The sequence below is a fragment of the Ochotona curzoniae genome, unplaced genomic scaffold, assembly GCF_017591425.1.
Source record: "Ochotona curzoniae isolate NIBS_2020 unplaced genomic scaffold, NIBS_Ocur_1.0 contig_3498, whole genome shotgun sequence".
Taxonomy (NCBI): Eukaryota; Metazoa; Chordata; class Mammalia; order Lagomorpha; family Ochotonidae; genus Ochotona; species Ochotona curzoniae.
In genome coordinates this window covers 36906661-36927175 of record NW_024465885.1, presented here as the reverse complement: position 1 = coordinate 36927175, position 20515 = coordinate 36906661, and the positions used below count along the sequence as shown (strand labels likewise).

At 39.4% G+C, this 20515-nt stretch overlaps 1 pseudogene; it reads right to left on the bottom strand.

The window, feature by feature from the left end:
* Positions 1-775: 775 nt before the first annotated feature.
* Positions 776-19275, bottom strand: LOC121156644 (annotated as a pseudogene).
* Positions 19276-20515: the final 1240 nt, after the last annotated feature.

Genomic DNA, 20515 nt, shown 5'->3' with positions numbered 1-20515 from the left:
CTTTTTTGCTTAATTTTTATTTTAAAAAATCCGTATATTAGTTTGTGGACACTTAGGTTGTTTCCATTTCCTGAATATTGTGAGTAGTGTTGTAACAGACGCGTGAGTGCTTATGTGTTGCAACAGACTAATTTCATTTCTTTGCACAGATATCCAGGAGTGGAATGGCTAGATCATAAGTTAATTTTATTATTAGCTTTTAAGGAAGCCTTCATATTGTTTTCCATAATGTTTGTATTAATTTGCATTTTCACCAATAGTATGCGAAGTTTCCCTTTGCCACGCATTCTGTCAGCAGTTGTTACTCTTCATCCTTTTGTTAATCCAATCTAAGTAGAATGAAATGATAATTCATCATGGCTTGATTTGAATTTTCCTAATGATTAGGGAACATTTGATTAGTTGAACTTTTTTTTTCATGCAGTGTTGACCATTTATATGTCTTCCATTGAGAAATGTCTATTTAAATCTGCAAAGCAGCAGAGGTGACCCAACTCGCTTAATCTCATTTTACAGGTACTAACATTGCCTGTGCATTTCCCAATCATGTTTGCCCCAGAATCCTTGTGCCTAGGGCAGTTTGTCACAGTGCATATTCACTGCTGAACACCATTAGAAATGGATCTGTCCTTGGTATAGACCGGCTTATAGTTTTGTTTTTTTTTTTTCATCCAGCAAGAAGTCATTGTTATTGATAATAGAAACAGTATAAATTTCAAACCAAGCTGCAGTTACTCTTTGAAGCATCTTGTTTTTCAGATGGTTACAGAGTTAATTACATTATAGCATTTATAGTATCATTACTGTTGTTCTGTGGGGCTCAGACTGTCTTTGCTCTGGACACATTTGCTTGTGATGTGACCAACTCTATATCTTAACTTCCACACCTGTTTCATCAACCTTTTCCTCTTCACTCTCCGCCTGTAGAGTTGGAGTTTGTGTATTTTCCTGAATGTTGGAGACAGCTTCACATTGAACTTTGAATCTCCCGGCTGCTGCCATCTGTGCTTGCTGAGATAAATCTTCAGTCTTGGCTTTCCCAAAAGCAAAGGACATGTCTGAGGATGGGCTCTTGTAGACATCTGGTTTTGTGAGGATGAAGAGGACAGTCTTAGATTTCCAGAAAGTGACTATATGACCCCTGCTGAAGACACAGCTTGGACATAGCCTTCGTGTCTTCTCACTGACTTTGTTTTGTTCATTGATTCAGCTGTTCTGGCCAGCTGGGCATGCTATGTGGTTGCTTGTGTGGGATCCTGTTCCTCAAGTTCTGGCACTGACTCATTGCTGTCCAATTTTGCTCCAGATCCTATCTCAGCAGAAAATGTCCCTGCTACTGAGCAGGAGCTGTTGCAGCCCCAGGCAGCCTGTAGTTCTTATGCTATTGGACATTACCCCCAGATGAATGCACTGAACAGTGTTCCTGTGGGCTCTATGAGAAGTCACAGAGAGGAAAGATTTACTGAAGGAAAATGTGAAAAATTTTCAAAACCCAGGGTGTGGTGTTGGACGAATATGCTAAAAAATCAGTTAAGAGTACCGTGGTTGGAAAACCAGCCAAATGACTGTCTCCAAGAGAACATCATTCATTTCCAAGGAGAGTCAGTTGCTTGACACATTTAGATCACAACCCAACTACATCTCAGATTATTTTTTAAATGGCATAGTTATATACAGAGAAGACAGACATAAGAAAGAAAGATACTCCATCTGGTGTTTTGCTCCCTAAATTGCTGACAGCCAGGCTCAAGCCAGGCAGCAAGAGCTTCTTTTGGGCCTCCTACTTGCAGGCAGGGGCCCAAGCACTTGGACCATCTTTTGCTGCTTTTCAAGTGCATCAGCAGTGAGCTCTTAAGGAATGCCAGCATCATAGGTGTGGCTTTAACCTACTATGACACAATGCTGGCCTCGCAGATTATTCTTAATCTTGGTGTGATTGCCGATGATATAAAGGTATTGTTATTTGGGAAAACCATTCTTCTACTCAGTATCTAGATGTCAAACAGGTGAAGGTAAAATTTTAAGGAAAGGAAGTTTGTGTCTGTGAAGTTCTGAAAGATGACAGCTGGCTCTGGGGAGAACTCATCATGCTGTGCCATTGCCATCAAGGTTGGAAAGCAGCCCAGTGAAATAGGTCCCTGAAAATAGGTCTGTGTTCCCTCATACCCTGTGCTGAGCCAGTGGCCAGGCAGGGGACAATGCATTCACCTGGGACTGTGGCAACTTACCTGAAGAGCAAGTTGCCAAGGCAGAGCACTGATAGATAATTGGTGCAGGGAGCAAACCTGCTCCACACCCAGGGAAGACCTGGGGCTAAGTGCAGCTTCAGCTCCTTGTGACTGGAAATCTTCATACAGAACCAAATAATTCTGTGACTGTGTGATAGTATGCAGGGTGTAGCTGGGTCCCTGGGCACATAGAGAACTGCACAAATCTCTTGCATGGTACATGTGCTGGAGAGGTTCAGGGATGTCACCAATGAAGCACCAACTTTGGTGTTGATCACTTCAAAGAGACAAAGTGAGGTGTTGATTACAGACAGTTGTGTTCATTGTCTCTCCTGTGATGACCAAAGAGGAGCTCCATCATGGCCAAGTTGGGTGTCATCCTAGACTCTCAGCACACACTTGAGCACTCCCACTCCCAGTACACACAGCAAGATACCCACTAATGGAGGAGCCACTCCATCAAGCCACAGAGGCATAGTAAATAATTCAAAGAAAAAAGCCATCAGAGGAGAAAACTCACAGCCCTTCTTGGAATGCTCAAGAATAAACAGAGAACACAAGTAACATGAATGGGAGAGACAATATGACTCCCCCAAAGGAACACAAAAGCACTTCATTATTGCAATGTTAAGATAAAACATTGAGGAAATACCTAAAAAATAATTCGAAGGAAATTGTCATAGGCTACTAAAAAGCAGCAAGAAGAAAATGCAAACATTAAGAAAAGCCATACATTACATGAAAAGCTCTTCCATGGGACATTTTGAAGGGAAATTAAAATGAAATATTGGAAATGAAGAATTTAGTGAACCTAATAAAAATCACAGTGGAACATTTTAACAACAGACTCGGAGAGGCGGAAGACATTGAAGCAGGCAATTAGTCTTTTGAAGACTTGTGTTCAGGCAAAAAGCAAGAAGAAGAAATGGGAAAAACCAAAAACAGTGTCTAAGATTTATGGTCAAATGACCCAACATACCAGTCTTGGGAATTCTTGAAGGCATGATAAAGAGAATGAACTAGAAGACTCATTTAGCACAATAATAATGGAAAACTTCTCTAATATGAAGGAAAAAAGGAATGCCCAAGAACAGGAAGCACAGACAACGCTAAATAGTCATGACCAGAGAAGATTGACACTGCAACAAATTACAGCCAACCTTTCCACATTCACACACACACACACACACACACACACACACGTAACATATGCTTGAGAGAAAAGGCGAGATACCTTCTGAGTGGCTCCAATTAGGCTTGCAGCTGACTTCCCAGCAGAAACCCTGCAGTCTAGGAGAGAATGGAGAGACATGAAATAAAGAAATTGTCAACCCAGAATACTGTACCTGGAAAATCTTTCACTTTTTATGTGAAGGAGAAATAAAGACCTTCCAAAACAGAAGTTGAAAGCTATTCGACACAAAAACACAGAGTGATAATCATCATAATTAGACAAGGCGTAGGTAAAGGCTTTCTTAGTAAAGCTACAAAGAAAATTTAAAGCAAACAATGAGAAAATTTATGTTAAAATTACAGGACCAAGTGACATAATCTTGAATGCAAATGGTCTCAGCTCCTCAATCTAAAGATACTGATCAGCTGACTGTATTGAAAAACATGACCCATCTATTTCCTGCATGCAAGAAACACACCTCAGCAACAAAGATACATATAAACTAAAAGTGAAAAGATGGAAATAGATACTCCATGCCACCACAAAGGAAAAATGAGCAGGTGTAACATCAACCAAAGTTGACTTTAGCACAAAAACTATCATGCCCAGCTCTCTGTTATGGCCTGGGAAAGCAGTGGAGGATATCTGAAGTCCTTGGGAGACCTGGAAGAAGCTCCTGGCTCCTGGTTTTGGATAGTCTTAGTTCTAGCCTTTGCAGCCGCTTGGGGAGTAAAACAGTAGATGAAATGCTTCTTTCTTAGTCTCTGTTTCTCTCTCTGCAAAATCTACCTTTCAGAAAATAAAAGTAAAAATAAATGTATTTTTAAATGAGAGAAATAGCTACAGTAATTGTATATACACCTAATGTCAGGGCACCATTTAGAACAATTGTTAATGGCGCTAAAGGGAGACACAGACTCCAAGAAGTATGTGGGAATGTCAACATTTCACTATTACCCATATAAACTATGCTTCTTAATCATAAAACACATGAAATCTGCTGATTTTATACAAACAAATTAAAAAAGAGTTAACTGCACGCCCATGTTAATAACAGTTCAATTGATAAGAGTTCATGGAAGTTCAATGAATAAGTGTGAAAACATGGAGAGTTTGGTAGGCTCATGGTTGAATAAAGAATATGTGCTATATGTGCATGCACGATGGAATATTACTCAGTCACAAAAAGAATGAAATTCTGACATTTACAGCAAAATGGCTGCAACTGGATTATGCCAAATGAAATAAGGCATAGCCAGAAAGATAAATATCATCTTTTCTTCAATTTCTAGGCGTCTTCGATTTGTACAGAGCATACTATTTTTTGGTTTCCATATCCATTGCTATTTGGTTATAAATATTGTCTCATCGAATCACAGTAGGTAAACAACATAATGTGTTTTCCCAGTGCAAAAAATAAGAACAAGGGAATAGTGAAAACTCTTGCAGTATTAGTAATGCTTTATTATTTTTTAAAAGATTTATTTTATTTTTACTGGAAAGGCTAATTTACGGAGAGAAAGTAAATAGAGAGAAAAATCTTTCATCCATTGATTCACTCTCCAAGCATCTGCAATAGCCAGAGCTGAGCCAATCTGAAGCCACGTGTAGGGTTCTAAGACTTTGGGCCCTCCTCTATTGCTTTCCCAGGCCACAAACAGGGAGCTGGATGGGGAGAGGAGTGGGCATGAACTGGTGAGCATTTAGCCACTGAGCCCAATAATGATTTATTCATTTTTTTGTATTTTTTATTATTATTATCATTTTATGATACAGTTCCATATTCCCTTATCCCTTCCCCAATTCCATCCCCCCACCTAGTTTCTCTATATCATTACTAACATATAGTACTTCATACACAGTCATATGTCCATCATTGTGGGCATGGACAATGGCAGAGAGTCCAGAATCCTATTGTCAAGATACAGTGAACAGTTTCATTGTGAGTCCATCTTTGTCTGGAAGCAGAAATACATACTACATTGTATCCTCACATCTGGATATTAGCCTCCATTTCACAGCTACTGTACATCCCCTTAAATGAAAAGTAATAATACAAAATCAACAATAGAGAGAAAAATAGAAATATACAATGCCATGAAATTAAATAACATGTTACTAGATATGACAGTCTCCATTAACAGCTACTATACATCCCCTTAAATGAAGAGCCACAAAACAAAATCAACATCAGGGAGAAAAAATAAATTAACAAAACCATGAAGTTAAACAACATGCTATTAAATGTCTAACATGTAGCTGAAGAAGTGAAAATCAAGAACCTTCTTGAACAAAATGATGCTACTGTATGATCTACGAGTCATTGAATGATTTCATCAGAAGAAAGTGTTTTGAAGAGATGAAACCAACAGAAAACAACAAAACCCATGCGATATAGTTTCCACTGATTTTTGTTGATGAAGTGTGTCTCCTCCAGACAATAAACAAATAGGTTTTGTTTTAAAACCCAGTCTAAAATCAAATCCAATCTAAAATCTAATCTATGATGTTTGAATAAACTTAAGCCATTTACATTCAGATCTTAATATGTATGGGTGGTACTTTGGTCTTGTTATTTTAGGAATGGGTTGTTCATTGGTTTAGTCTTCTTTTGTCATTTTACTGGGATGTTCTTCACATTTGCCGTTGATTTTGGTAAGTGCTATTCCTCTTCTCTGTCAAGGGAACATCTTGAAGTATCATTTGTAGGGCAGGTTTGGAAAAGGCAAATTCTTTGAACTTTTCTTTACTGTGGAAGAATTTTATTTCATTTTCAAAGACAAAAGAAAGCTTTGCTGTATATGTTGTCCTAGGCCGACAATTTTTTCTTTTAGAATCTGGAATATGTCACTCCATTCTCTTCTTGCCTGTAGAGTTTCCTGTGAGAGATCTCCTGTGAGTTTAATTGGCATTCCTTTATATGTCAATTGATTTTTTTTCACGTGCACATCTAAGGATCTTTTCCTTATGTTCGATTCAAGAGAGCTTGATTATCATGTGTCTTGGTGAAGATCACTTTTGATCAAGCCTGTTGGGACTTCTGTGCCCCTCCTGGATCTTGTTTCCCAATTCTTTCTCCAGATTAGGGAAATTTTCCCTTATTAATTTATTAAATACATTTGCAAACTCAGCTTCTCTTTCTGTGCCTTCTGGGACTCCCATAACTCTTCTATTTGGCCTCTTCATAGTGTCTTTCAATTCTTGAATACGATTTTTTGGCCTGATCCAGCTCTGCTTCCAGCTTTTTGTTTGCTTCCCCCTGGTGACAGGAACTATCTTCCAATTCTGAGATTCTTTCTTCTGCTTGCTTCATTCTCTTTTGAAGACTCTCCACTGTACTTTTCATTTGCTCTACTGTGTTCTTAATTTCTGATATATCAGCCTTGATTTGCTTTATTGCCTCCTTAAATTCTTTGAACTCTTGCATGAGCTTCTCATTTTGATCAGAATCTTTAAAATGAGTCTTATGGACTCTGTATCCCCCCATTTTCTTGATGTCTTCCTCAGTGAACTCTGAAGTTGGCATAGGGTTTTGCTCCTTTTCCGGGGAGTTTTCAGTAATATTCATTGTGCCTTTGTCTTTTCTTTTGCTCTTGGTCATTGCACTTCTGGTTAGCAGAGTTTTTTTCTTGGGGCAGGTTTCTAAGCTGTGTCACCCACGGGTCTCCAATGCGATTTTACTGATTGCAATTGGCACACAACTTTTTGCTCGCAGCCACTTGTGCTACAACCTCCAGGGAATTCCAGGTCTGGGTTCTTATGCCAGATTTCCACCATAGTCTCCACAGCCCCAGCTCTTGGCTCACCACTCTCCACCTCCTGTGATACTATGCTGAGGCTGCACTATTGTCTCTGCAACCTTTCTCCCACTTCCGGTTGGAGCAGGTCCCAGGATTAGAGAGACACCAGATGTCCTACTTAGTTAGGTTGTTGGTGGCGCTGATCTTATCGAAACCTGCTGAATGTTAGGTCTGGGTGCCACATGGACCTATTTTGACCCGTACGATGCCAGAGTTGGTATTATTTTTCCTGCAGGACCAGTGCAATCCACGGAACTCAGCAAATTCTTGCAGGCTCAGCGCATGCGCAGGTCACTGTTGTCTCCTGCAGTCCCAAAGCTATTGCCAAAGTGTACTAAATGGCACCTGACATACCACTACTACAGTTCTTGATCTGCTGGCCATCAGGTCGTGGGGCTACCCAGACCTGCCCCAGGTGGAACCTGTAGAATGCCACATTGCTGCAGTTCACTGAGTCAGAAATGAGTCCATTCTCAGCATATGCTCAGTCCTTTCCCTTGCCCTTTCCTCCTTACGCAAAATGGCACCCTATTTGGCTCTAGGGGGCTATGACATCCACCCTGTTCTTGCACTGCCTGTCTGGGATCTGCTGCTTGGTCTCTGTTCTTGGTCAAATCAAACGGACCAGCAGGACAGATGGTTCTTTGTCTGGGTTCACCTCCCAAGCTCCCAGTGAAAGTCCCTTCCCACCTGGTTTCTGGTGGAGTTTTGGCTCTGCTGGAGTTCAGATCGCTGTTAACTGAATGCTGCTGGAGTATGAGTCACTGCAATACCACACCGTTGTGTCTGCTGCTTTCCTGTGTCTGTCAGTCTCCAGGTACCCCTCTGCTGTTGTTCTGTCCTTCCCTATTTCCTGAAATATGTCCTTCCTCTTCATCCTGATTAAATATTTTTCTGTCCATTTGATCATGTCCTTACCCTATTCCGCCATCTTGATTCTCCCCTGAGTCCCATAATGATTTATTCTTAATGTGAGTGTTGGTTATGAATGTGATCAAATGAGCAAAAATCCCCATTTACCTATATACTTATGGGCATTTCTTGGTATGTATTATTCAAAAACATTTTTGGAAAGGTGAAACCATGTTGTCATTCTTTTCTCCCCATTTTTTCTTTATTTTTGGCAATATTTACATAGTTAATTAGGGCACAAAGGTTGAAGTTTACAGGAAAGTGGGTAAGACTATTATTTCCACATTTTTTTTTCCTGTATCTGGGGTAAAGGGGGGAGATAAATGGAGAAGCCCCAACCAATCTTTCACCCATCCCAGGGTCTTGCTCAAGTGGTTTTGATAGTTCAACAGTTATGAATTGCTGTCAATCTCTCCATTCCAAGCATGATGAGGTCGCTGCAGAATGCACTAATTGACATCGTCCACCTTAGAGTCTCCGTTTGCCCAGTTTTTCACTGCCAACATATGGCTGGGATGGTTAATTGATTTGTTGTGTCCTCTGTTGTGGTGCCAGGTATCCTCTGCAGGTTCTGACAGACTGCCATATCCTCAATGTACACCTGGTTATGCTCTCCATTGCTCCATCTGAGTCTCTGAGGAGGCTCAGCTCTGGCACTTGTACTCCATGGCAGGCCATGGAGCCTGCACTTCTCTTCATGGTTAGGGTTCTGAGTCTGGCAGTTTGGTTGGAGAGATCTCTAAAGAAACTTTGTCTGAGATGATCCCAGACCAGATCTTGTGTGTATTTGGCAAATACAGGGCCTGGAACAGTCCATCGCCCCCAATCAGCTGGTGGTTGTAATTGCTGGGTTGGTTCTGTTTCCAGCCCTGTCTTCCACTAGATGGGTGTTGCAGTACAGCCATATTCTACCTAGCACACGCTTGGCCTAGAACATTGACATATTCCAAAGATGAATATGGTCATGATTTGAGGCTGTTGTTCTACCCACCATATGAGCCCTTAATTCTGCTTCTTGCTTTTGTTATTGGGCAACAGAAAACTCCAACTTATTCTTTTTATTCTCCCCCTAAATAATATTGTCCCTAGAGGCATTGGTCCTTTGCCTGTAACACCCCATGTTCCATCTATTCTGTTTTTCAGTCCCTGCCGTACTGATCAGCCTTAACTGACCACAGGCTTATGACTTTGTGGTCTGCTTTTTCCATGAACCATTAACAACTGCAGTTTTGAGTTCTAGATACTTTTTGCTTTTATTCTCTGGATGAGTCAATCTTTTGAATTTTTTTTTTATGCTAAGGGTTGCCTGGTTAACTTGTAGAGAATTAAACAAAGTGGGTGTTTGCAGTGGATCCTGCTATTATTTCCAGCAGTGAGAAAGGGCAGCAATTAGCTTGGGTTTGATGTAATGTGGTCATAGCTACTGTTTTTATGCAATCATATTCAGTGTTCCTACAATGTCCATGAGAGCTCACTCATCACATCACTAGTCAAATAGATTCCCTAGGTGAGAACAGTATTAGGGACAGAACAAGGAGGGGATGATGGAGCCAGAGAGTGGGAAAATTTCTACTCATTGTCACTCTGAATGTTTACAAGTTATGCAACAAACTGAGAGTCAAGGAGGCTATTTCGTTTGCATTTAGGGGAAAGTAGTATGAAAAAAAAATGCCAGTTAAGCAATTAATCATTTAAAAGTCATAAAAAGGCCTGGCATGATAGCCTAGTGGCTAAAGCCCTTGCTGTGCATGCACCAGGATACCGGTTTGAGTCCCAGCTGCCTCACTTCCTATCTAGCTCCCTGCCTGTGGTCTGGGAAAGTGGTGGAGGACAGCCCCAGAACTTGGAACCCTGCACCCATGTGGGAGACCCAGAAGAGGCTTCGGACTCCTGGCTTCAGATCGGCTCAGCTCTGGTTGTTGGGGCCACTTGAGGAGTGAACCAGTAGACAGAGGAACTTCCTCTTTGTCCTTCTCTCTGTAGATGTGACTTTCCAATTAGAATTAAATAAATCTTTAAAAATGATGAAAACATTTTAGCTTATGTACTCACCTGCCTAGGCACAACTAGGCACAACTTTTTTTTTTTAAAGATTTTTATTTTTTATTATTTTTTCATTGGAAAGGCAGATATACAGAGAGGAGAGACAGAGAGGAAGATCTTCCGTCTGATGATTCACTCCCCAAGTGAGCGCAACGGCCGATACTATGCCAATCCGAAGCCAGGAGCCTCTTCCGGGTCTCCCACGCGGGTGCAGGGTCCCAAAGCTTTGGGCCGTCCTCTACTGCTTTCCTGGGCCACAGGCAGGGAGCTGGAAGGGAAGCGGGGATGCCGGGATTAGAACCGGTGCCCACATGGGATCCCAGGCGTGCAAGGCGAGGACCTTAACCACTTGCGCCACCGCGCCGGGCCCCTAGGCACAACTTTTACAAGAAATTATAAAACCCTGTTCAGTTCTTAGCTAAAGAAACTCCAGTAGTATGGAAATTTTAAAAACATTGTTTAATTTAAATATTTTATTTCATTATATTAGAAAATTTTGATTGCAAAAATTGGGAAAAATACCCCAGGGGCACACTGATGATAGTAAATTGGTAAAATGACAGAACAAACAATTTGTATTCTGATGAACTAAATCTCACCCTCATTGTTCTTTACTTTTAATTTATAGTTAATATTTGTTCCTGTGAGTTTTTGGGCTTTAAATTGATTGTGGGCAAAAACCAAACACCTTGAAACGTTGTCACTACAATTAGCCAGTTTCAAGTTTCTCTAAAATATAAAATAGTTTGATGAAAATTGATGAATGAGGAAAACTATAGAGCAAGGTATGTTTTCGTGGTTTTGAGAAATTTCCTATTTAAAAATATTCCATGCTTTTCATAGGAATAATGCACACACATATAAAAGTTGGTTGAAGAAAGTAGACTTGGGTTTCTTTCTTTCATTAATTTCAGACTGCATCACTTACTTCTAAGACTCTAAGGCTAGATTTCATGGACTGGAAGCAAAAGGATACAAAGTCTTTGATAGAATTTCAGTTTATTTTTGCAAGCAGGCAGTAATTTAGAAAATATTGAATAATATGAAAACAAAAATAAGTACCTACACAGGACCCTTCCGAAACCTTCCCCGATCCGCACTTTCCCCGATCCTCATCCATAGATTCTATCTTGTGATAGGAATTGTTGGACATCAGTGAAAGGCTGGACTCTTCAAAGCACTAGGAAATAATTAGAGCACATCATACTCATTTTATTGAATTTTTGGTATCAAAGTTCACTATACAGTTTTAGGTTGAATTCTTTCAGTGTTTGTTTTCAGTTGCCCCATTTCATTTAGTAATGGAAGTTTAAAGTGGATATGTCACATGGTTTAAGAGTGCTTTAAGTAACTATTTTTTAGCTCCCAGTGTTATGCAGCTATATCCACTGTTCTTATAACCATTTAAAAAACCATTTACTTGTAATATTGACAGAAATTTAAAGAAGAAATGTGTTTTTATTATTTGAAAGGCAGAAAGACATAGACAATCATATCTACCATTCACTGATTCACTCATCAAATGCCTGTAACTGCTAGCCCCAAATTGGGAGACCAGGAGACCAGAACTCCAGCTGGCTATTTCGTGTGAGTGACAGGGATTCTGGTGTTCAAGTCACCAGCCACTTTGCAGGTGTGTGCATCAGCAGGAGATGAGAATTTGAGTGGAATTAGGACTTGAAATGTAGGTTTCCTGATAAGGAATGCTCGTGTTCCAAGTAGTGTCATAACTGCCCCACCAAATGCCCACCCCTACAACAAACTTGTTTAGTAAAAATACGTTTATCTGATACAGCTAATATCATTTTATACCGTTAGAGAATGGATTTTATTCAGGGCCTTTTCTACCCCATTTGAAATATACTAAGCAGTTTAAAGCTGGTGATACATTTAGTAGCTACACATTTGTTTAGAGTAGCCACTGATGTAATATCTGTTTTCATCTTACATACATATCTTAGAGTCATCAGCAATCTAGGAGCTGAAACAAATAAGATGCGATGTGAAATAGAAAGAAATATGAATAGAAATGGCAGTCCATCAAAATACTGACAGAATCTACTCACAGGCTGACATTTAAGCAAGAACATAACTGTGTTGAGGGGATTTTTTCCTTCTGCTATATTGCAGTAATGAGAAGAATCTAAATCATGTTTCCTGTAATGTCCAAGATTGAGTGTTATATACTTGAAAGATAACACATGTTGAGAAAAAGAAACCAATGTGTATTCTTTGCTAAGGAATGGAAGGGTTGATTGGGACTTTGAGACATGCTTCAGAGAACAGTGTGGGTGGGGAGTTTTTTTTTCAACAAATGATTTATCCACTTACAGCGTGTTCAGAAAATTTTATCAAGACAGGCCCTTGCTTTTGGTAATACATGGGATTTCACATTTTCTCTGAGCAATTTTGAGTTTCCTTCTCAGAATTCTTTAGCTGCTTAGCCCGAATTGTCTCATGCTATAAACTGAAAGTTTATTGACTTGAATACAAATTATTTCTCAAAAATACGGTAGAAAACTTACTTTAGTTACACAATTTTTGGTAATATTTGAAAATTCTTATTCAGGGTAGTACTCAGTAAAGAAAGAGACTTCCTGGGTAGGTAAAATAACTCCAATGAGCTGCTCTGTGTATTTGGAGAAGATATCTGTATTTCCGTGATAGAAGATAGAGGTGAAATGTCGAAACCTACTGATTGCACTGATTGTCTTTGTGTTGTTGGAAACTCAAGTATAGGAAATTGTTTGCCCTTTAGCAAATGGAGAACTAAATATTACACGTAAGTACTCATGAACAATATCAATATCAATCCAAACATTAAAAATATGGAATTTAATGGATTTTGTTCTGGGAAGCCTGTGCTAGCTTATAAACCTAAAGAGTAAAATTATATATTGGTTCTTTTGCAGCTAGTATTTTACAATGCATTTGCTGTTAACCATATCTTTGTTCGATAAAACCTAGGTTAATTTAAGATTCTGTGGTTTAACAGAGGCAATGGGAGATTGAAAATAATTCTATTTCTACAATACTCTTTCTTTCCAAAATTCCACTGAAAGGATAATACTTTTGAGTAGTAAGCAGACAATTATATTCTAACTTAAATATCTTCTTTAGGAAAAATAATTTGAGTTTTACTCAATAGGATTTTGAAGACACATGCTCTTACAATGACTGGGCATGAGTCAACATGGATTTTTGAGAAAAAAAAATCACCTTAATTGATTTTTTTAAAAACTGAAATACTCATGGTCATAGATATACCTCCCTTAAAAATTAAAAATAAAACCACCTGTCTAGACATAGCAGCTTGTGTGGTTACTGAATATAGCAATAGCATCCACCATTTAATGGGCAAGTATTTTATACCAGACAGTTTTCCAGGAACTTATAATGGTTTCCTATTAACTTTACAAAAGAGACATGAGGTGACTATCCTCATATTCCTGTCAGAGGAGAGCCGGTATCTAAAAGCGATGCGGCCTGGATCTGACTCTCAGTGCAGAGGCACAGGTGCACATTTGGAATCAGTGTCTGGTTTTTTTTGTTTGTTTGTTTTGTTTTGTTCTTGAGCTCTCTGCTTTTTGCTTCTGTTCTAGCATCAATTCCATCCGTCCTAACTAAGGCAACTCTGGCTCTGTTTCAGCTTTCCCAGGAAAGAGGGGCTCCTGGAAGGTGGATTTTGAGTGCTAGTCTTGGGCAAACCCAGTAGATGTGGTCAGTTTGAGGCTGCAGAGCCAGTGAGGCTATCCTGCTCTTTCAGAAGCTCCCTATTTCTGTTATGTGACAGTGCCGGAGAAGGCTATTGTGCATATCAGTCAGATCTGAGTCAAAGAACTACTTTCTGGCTTCTACCTAGTCCAGCTCTGGCCATTAGAGCATTCAGGGAGTGACCCAGCAGATGAAAGGTTTCTCTCTCTGCCTTTCTGTATTTCAAATGCATCAAAGAACCCCAAACGGGATTGTTAATGCATGAATGTTCTCAGATTTCCATTTTCCTCTGTCTGCCAAGAGGGTTCTGTTTCCTCCATCCATTATGCTTCTTTTTGCACCTGTTGTGGGATAGATGCCTTTTGGCTTTTGTGATGCAGAATCAGAACACAATCATGACAGAAAGGAAAATAGTCCTGTAGGTTGGTCAGAAAGAAAAATTCTTCACTTTTGTTTTGTGGGAGAATGTATATAAAAGATATTAGAGCAGTCATGACATGTAAGGAAAGTAGACATGAGACAAGTTGTTGGTGAGTGTTAGCTGTTCGGCTTGCTAGTTGTCTCATGGCCTGAATCTCGCTAGCACTATGAGAGGAGTACAAAGTACTTGGTATCTACTACTACTGCAGGTGGAAATGACCACGAGCTTGCTTCTGCTCAGTAAGAAAAGAGCTAGAGCATAGAGGGATGTGAAAATTACCTTTGTGAAGTAAAACTTATTAGAAGAAAGCATTTTATTTTTTTTTCCTTTTTCTTTATCTGAAACAGAGTATTTTGGAACATGGTGATGGAAGTCACAGAAAGAGCAATATTGTGGACTTTCACACTGAGCCTAAATTGCCTACCTCTGGACAAGGTAAAGTAGATATAAATGAGAAAACAAGCATTTTATGTGCAATATGAGATCCTCGAAGACACAGGTGGCAGACCAAAGGCTTTTAAAAGGTAATTTCAGGTTCTGACACTGTGGCATAGCTGGTAAAGCTGTTGCCTGTGTTGTGGGCATCTTGAATGAATGCTGGTTCAAGTCTTGGCTGCTCTACTTCAATATAACTCTCTGCTAGTATTACTGGGAAAGCAGTGGAAAATGGCCAAGTCCTTGGGCGCCAGCATCCACGTGGAAGACCTAGAAGAAGATTGTCTGGCTTTGGAATGGTCCAGCACCAGCTGGTGCAGCCATTTGGGGACTGAACCAGGATGGAAGTCCTGTCTGTGTCTGTTCTCTCTAACCCCACCTTTCCAGTAAATAAATGAGTCATAAAAAATAATATCATGAAGAATCTATTTACAGATAAGCAAATAAGCTATTTACAGATGAGCAAAGATAAGAAGACTCTTATTCAGAGTTCTGTAGAAAAATAGAACCAGCAGAGGACTTAGAAATTGATTATAAGGAAATTTCCTACGAAATTATGACAACTGGCAAGTCCCAAATACACAGAGCCAATGCCCATTTCCAGTCTAATGGAGGGTAAGTTCTGAAAGAACCAGGAAGAGTTTCTCTTTTGTTTTCACCAGGCAGAATCTATCTTGCTTGTGGAGGGCCAGTCTTTTGCCATATTTAGGACTGGTATTGATTAGATGGGATATAACACCATTAGAGAAGAGAATATGTCTTACTCAATCTACTACTTTAACTTCCACTACCACCCAGGGGCACTCAGAATTAGGTTTCAACAAATATCTGGGCACTTTGTGACTTTGTCAAGTTGACACATAAAAGTAGCCATGCAAGAAATGATGCAATTCTCAGGGACTAGAAACTGTGGCAAATTTGCAAGCATAAGGGAGGGACATGTGGTCACTGAAGTCAGAAATAACTTGAATCATGACAGAAGGCTATCTCATGTAACTTTTGGATTGAAAGGGAAGTCACTGCCAGAACTACAGCTATAAGAGTAGGGAGGTGCAAGGGGTGGATGTGGGTTTTGTGGAAAATGAACACGGGAATGCTTTCTCCTCCACCTAAGAAAGAGAGTGGAAGGGTCCAGTAAAGGCTGTCTTCAGGGACACAGTGGGGCAGGTATTTGGAAAGGTAAATAGGGAGATTGAGATTAATCACTATACCTCCATAATTTCAACTATCCCAGAAATATTCTCCTTACTAGTTTATTTTTTAAAAGCTAGTATATTGGGCTGGGTGTGTGGCTTGGCAAGTTTTGCTGAAGTTTGGGATGCCCATGCCCACATCTCATATTGGACTGTCTGGTTTTAATCCTTCCACCTCTGCTTCCTATTCAACTTCTTGTTCATTCATCATGGGAGGAAGCAATTGATGGCTCAAGTGCTTGAGACTCTGCCACTCATGTGGGATAACTGGCTCTTACCTTTGTCTTAACTCAGGCCATGGGTGTTATGGGTATTTGGGGAATGAACCAGTGAATGGAAGATTATTCTTTCTGTTTTTCTTTGTCATGCTTTCTTTCAAGTAGATGAAAGTAAATAAAAGAACATTATGGGAGAAAAAAAAAAGCTAGTATAATGTAACCAAGCCACTCAATCAAATGCAATCCCAATTGAGAAAGAGATAAACATAAGTTATCTTATTACCATAAATGTTAATTCCTTGCTTGAAACACTATCTTGGGTGATAGCTATAAATGCATTGGCCAACTAAGGCATAATATAGTGTGATTTACTAAGAACATGTGGTTATTTTACTATTTATATTTCAAATTGTCTTGTATATTTCTAAATAATTTTCATTGGGATCATGCAAATAACATGCATATAAACATGTTTGTATGTGGTTTTTGAGCATGGGAAATTGAATATCTATTTTTTTGGCAAAGGAATGAACAAAGCTACATAACGTTGATTTGTTCTCACTAGATTTGTTCTCAATCTGGATCTACAGCTCTAGATAAAGCTTGTGTTCTGAACTGAGGTGCTTCTAATATTTGAAGCATAGGTTTGGCGTGTGGCTGGATGACCTATGATCCAGCTACTGAAGGTGCTTTCCTGAGTTGACTGAAGCAGAGATCTGGTTCACTTTTTTGGGAATGAGCTCATGAAGTAGCATTGATGTTTTTCAGGTTTCTAGCTGATTGCTGTGGATGTTGGAGTTTGGCTCAGGGAGCACAGGGTGGTAGCTCTAGTTTACATAATACAGAACTAATGGAGTAGAACTAATGGAATAAAACTAATTCTACTCATGAAAAAGCTATATGTTTTCCTGATAATCACCAACTGGTTTATCAATGTTAGGCAAATATGTTGTAACAGCCATTCACTCACAATTCCTACTTGGAAGCAGACATGTGCTTATCTGACTCTACTGTGACTAATATTGAGTACTTTAAACATGTGGGTGGAACATTCCAGCATGCAAATAAGTCCTAGTTCTGAATTGCATGGAGAAAATAACTCCATCGATCCAATCTGGGCAGTATTGAACACAGCTGTTAGAAGGAACTGACTCAGAACAGCTGTGATCCTTTCCAACAGGCCAAAAGGATTGGACAGAAAGACAAGAATCCTACTGTGTAGGATGATTACCAAAATCAGAATAAAATAGCTGTTTAAGGAAACCTTTCTCAATAGAAGCAAATGCTGAAGAGTCCTCCTCCCCTTTTGTAAACATCCTATAACACTGGCAGGGATGTTGATGTTGAAGACTGGGATTCAGAATTGTGCATCATTAGGGGGTCCATTGCTTTCTACACACTAAATGTGTAGTGCACTTTGGAGGTGAACAACAAGCCAACCATGGGCCTTTGACTATTTTTAGTTGTTACACAATTTATGGGTCACTGGAAACTTTTTACCCAAGTTTTATTTTATTTTTAAATTTGGTTTTCAGGGCTTTTTTTGGGTTATCATTTTTGTTATAGCAAAAATCTAGAATTCTTTGCATGAATCATAGAAATATAATATCTGTACTAATTACTCAGACATTATTTGGTATTTTATGAATAATCTATGCATCTCATTTTTCCAGCTCAACACCAGGCTGGCAGGCAGAAATAACTGAGCAAATGATTTTTGTATAATCTCTTAAGAACACACGGCAGAGAGACTATATGCCTAGTGCCAATAATGCATCTTAAAAATCCTCTTTTCCACTGTTTTTGTTATCTATAGCAATAGATCATCCCCAAATCTTCCCCAAATTGGTGTGGCTGGAAACATTATAACTGGCTATTATCTCTTGTCATTCTGTGAGTCGAATAGCTCTGTTCTTATGTTGGCTTGAATTTCAGTCATTTGGAAGCTCATTTGAGCCGAAACACTAAATAAAGATGGCTCATTCACATCGTAGGTGATTGGTGCTGGCTGTTGACTGAGAATTCAACTGAGATCATTTGTCAGAATACCTGTGTTCTTGGCTATGACCATTCAATATGTTTGGACTTTTTACAATATAGCAATTGAATTCCAAGATGGAATTTTCTAAGTGTGTGAAAGAAACAACTTAAGATTCCTGCAGGCAAGGTTTGTGTCCCTTCCATTCATGTGAAAGTCTCAGGTGTAGCTGCAGGCTCCTGGCTTTTGCCTGGTCTAGCCATGGCAATTGCAGCCATTTGGGGAGTAGATGAGAAATCTATTTCTCTGTGTGTATTCCCTTTTGTCACTCTGAATTTCTAATGAAGAAAGCAAACACTACAAAAAATTCTTGTAGGAAGACTGTGGAATACTTTTTAGGCAGGGCTTTGAATTCCCAGGAGCAGAGAAAAATAGAGAGGAAGAACTTTGAAGAGAATTGAAGAATAAAAGAATGGAGTTTTGACTAATAGTTTTATCCAGTGAACACCTTGAAAATTTATATTGATTGTATTTTACATATAAGTATTAGCACTTTATGCTTATCATTGCGTATTAATGTTTTTAATAAGCTAATCATTCCATTTTCCTTATAAATGTTAGTTGCATTATGGAACAAACATTCAGACTAATAGCTTTGATTCCTGAAGTCCAAGCTTGAGTCCCGGGGTTTGATTCTGGTTCTGACTCCTGACTCAGGCTTCCCATTAACTCAGACCCTGGAAGGTAGCAATGGTTGCCCAAGTAGCTGGCTGTCTGCTACCAATGGAGAGATTTGGATGCAACTTCCAGATCTCAGCTCTGGTCCTGGCCTATCTTTGGCTTATGTGGTCTTCTGGGGAGTGAACCATCTGGTATGGGAGCTCATCTTCTCATAAATAAACAAACAAATAAGTGTTAACTACTTAAAACCTCTGTCTATGAAGTGGATATTATTAATATTGTCCTTATCACAGATGTAAGAAAGCTGAAAAGGGAAGAATCTTTATCTACTTCTTGTAAATAGCTCTTAGGGTTTCAATATGGCCCCTAAAGTTTCTGTGTTGGAAACTTACCCGTCAAATGCATAAGTTGGTGGTATTTGGCGGCATGGCCTTTGAGCAGTCATCACGATCAGATGCGACTTGAAGGGTGGAATCATGATGGCGTTTGTGTCTTCACAAGAATAGGAAAAGGGACCTGAGCTATGATGCATGTTCTGTCTTCTCGTGGGGTGCCCTTCACCATGATGCTGTTGCCAAGACGTCCCTTATTATGTGCTAAGTATCCTGCACTGACACTTCCTGACCTCCAGACCTGTAAGCCAAACATACTTTTGTTGCAGCTGTTAGAAGAGTGAACTGACACAGGAGCTATGGCTATAGACCTATGAGTCTAGGTCAGTAAGCATCACCATGTGTACTGTAGGCAATGCAAGTGTAAAAACTTATAATGAGCGACATTAGATACATTATTCTTGCTGCTTTGCATTGTTCTTTTGGAAAATTTGATGGTGATGACACAAGTATGTATCTGGAATATTTTAAAGCTAGTTGTTTGGGCCTAGCACAATAGCCTAGTGGCTAAATGCTCACCTTGCATGTGCCAAGATCCCATGTGCTCACCAGTTGGTGTTGTACTGCTCCACATCCCATCCAGCTGCCTGCTTGTGGCCTGGGAAAGCATTAGAGGGTGACCCAAAGCCTTGGGACTGTGCACCCACATGCAATAGTGAATATTAGGGAAAATATTATAGGTCAGACTAGTTGGCAAGCTCAAGTTGATTTTACATTCTTTGTAAGGGATAAGGTAAACACTCAGCTAAATAATGTTCCACCATGAGTGAGTCACAAGAATAAATGCTTCTCAGGAAGAGGCACTTCATATTCCCTTAAATGTCAGAGACAAGGGACTAACTTTGTAAAAACCAAAGCACTGAAGATGGAAATTTCATCTTTGGAAAGGGAAATGAAGCAATGGGACTGTCTGAAGTGCTTAAGACACCTTTGAGATTGTCTAGTCCAACTTGCTTTTGTTGTAGGAGGGTAAAAGGAAGCTTGCACATAAGTCTATGTTAGCTTGTTTAGCATGCATGTCTGTATTTAATTCCAAGTGCTCATTGTAAAAAGAGGTAATAATTGTATGTAATTTGGAATTTAAAAAGATTAAACCACATAATTTATATTGCACAAATGCCTGATACAGAATTAGGTGACAGCTTTGGTTTTGAGCAGTAGAAATGGCTTTTAACAGATAATTAGCAATAGAGCTGCAATAAAATTCTCAAGTCTACCAATACTCAAACTTCCAGTTAATATCTCCCAACAACATCATACATTGCTTGCTGGGATTTTGGAAATACTTTTGGCTTTTGCTTTAAATTCAGAATGACTTTTGGCATG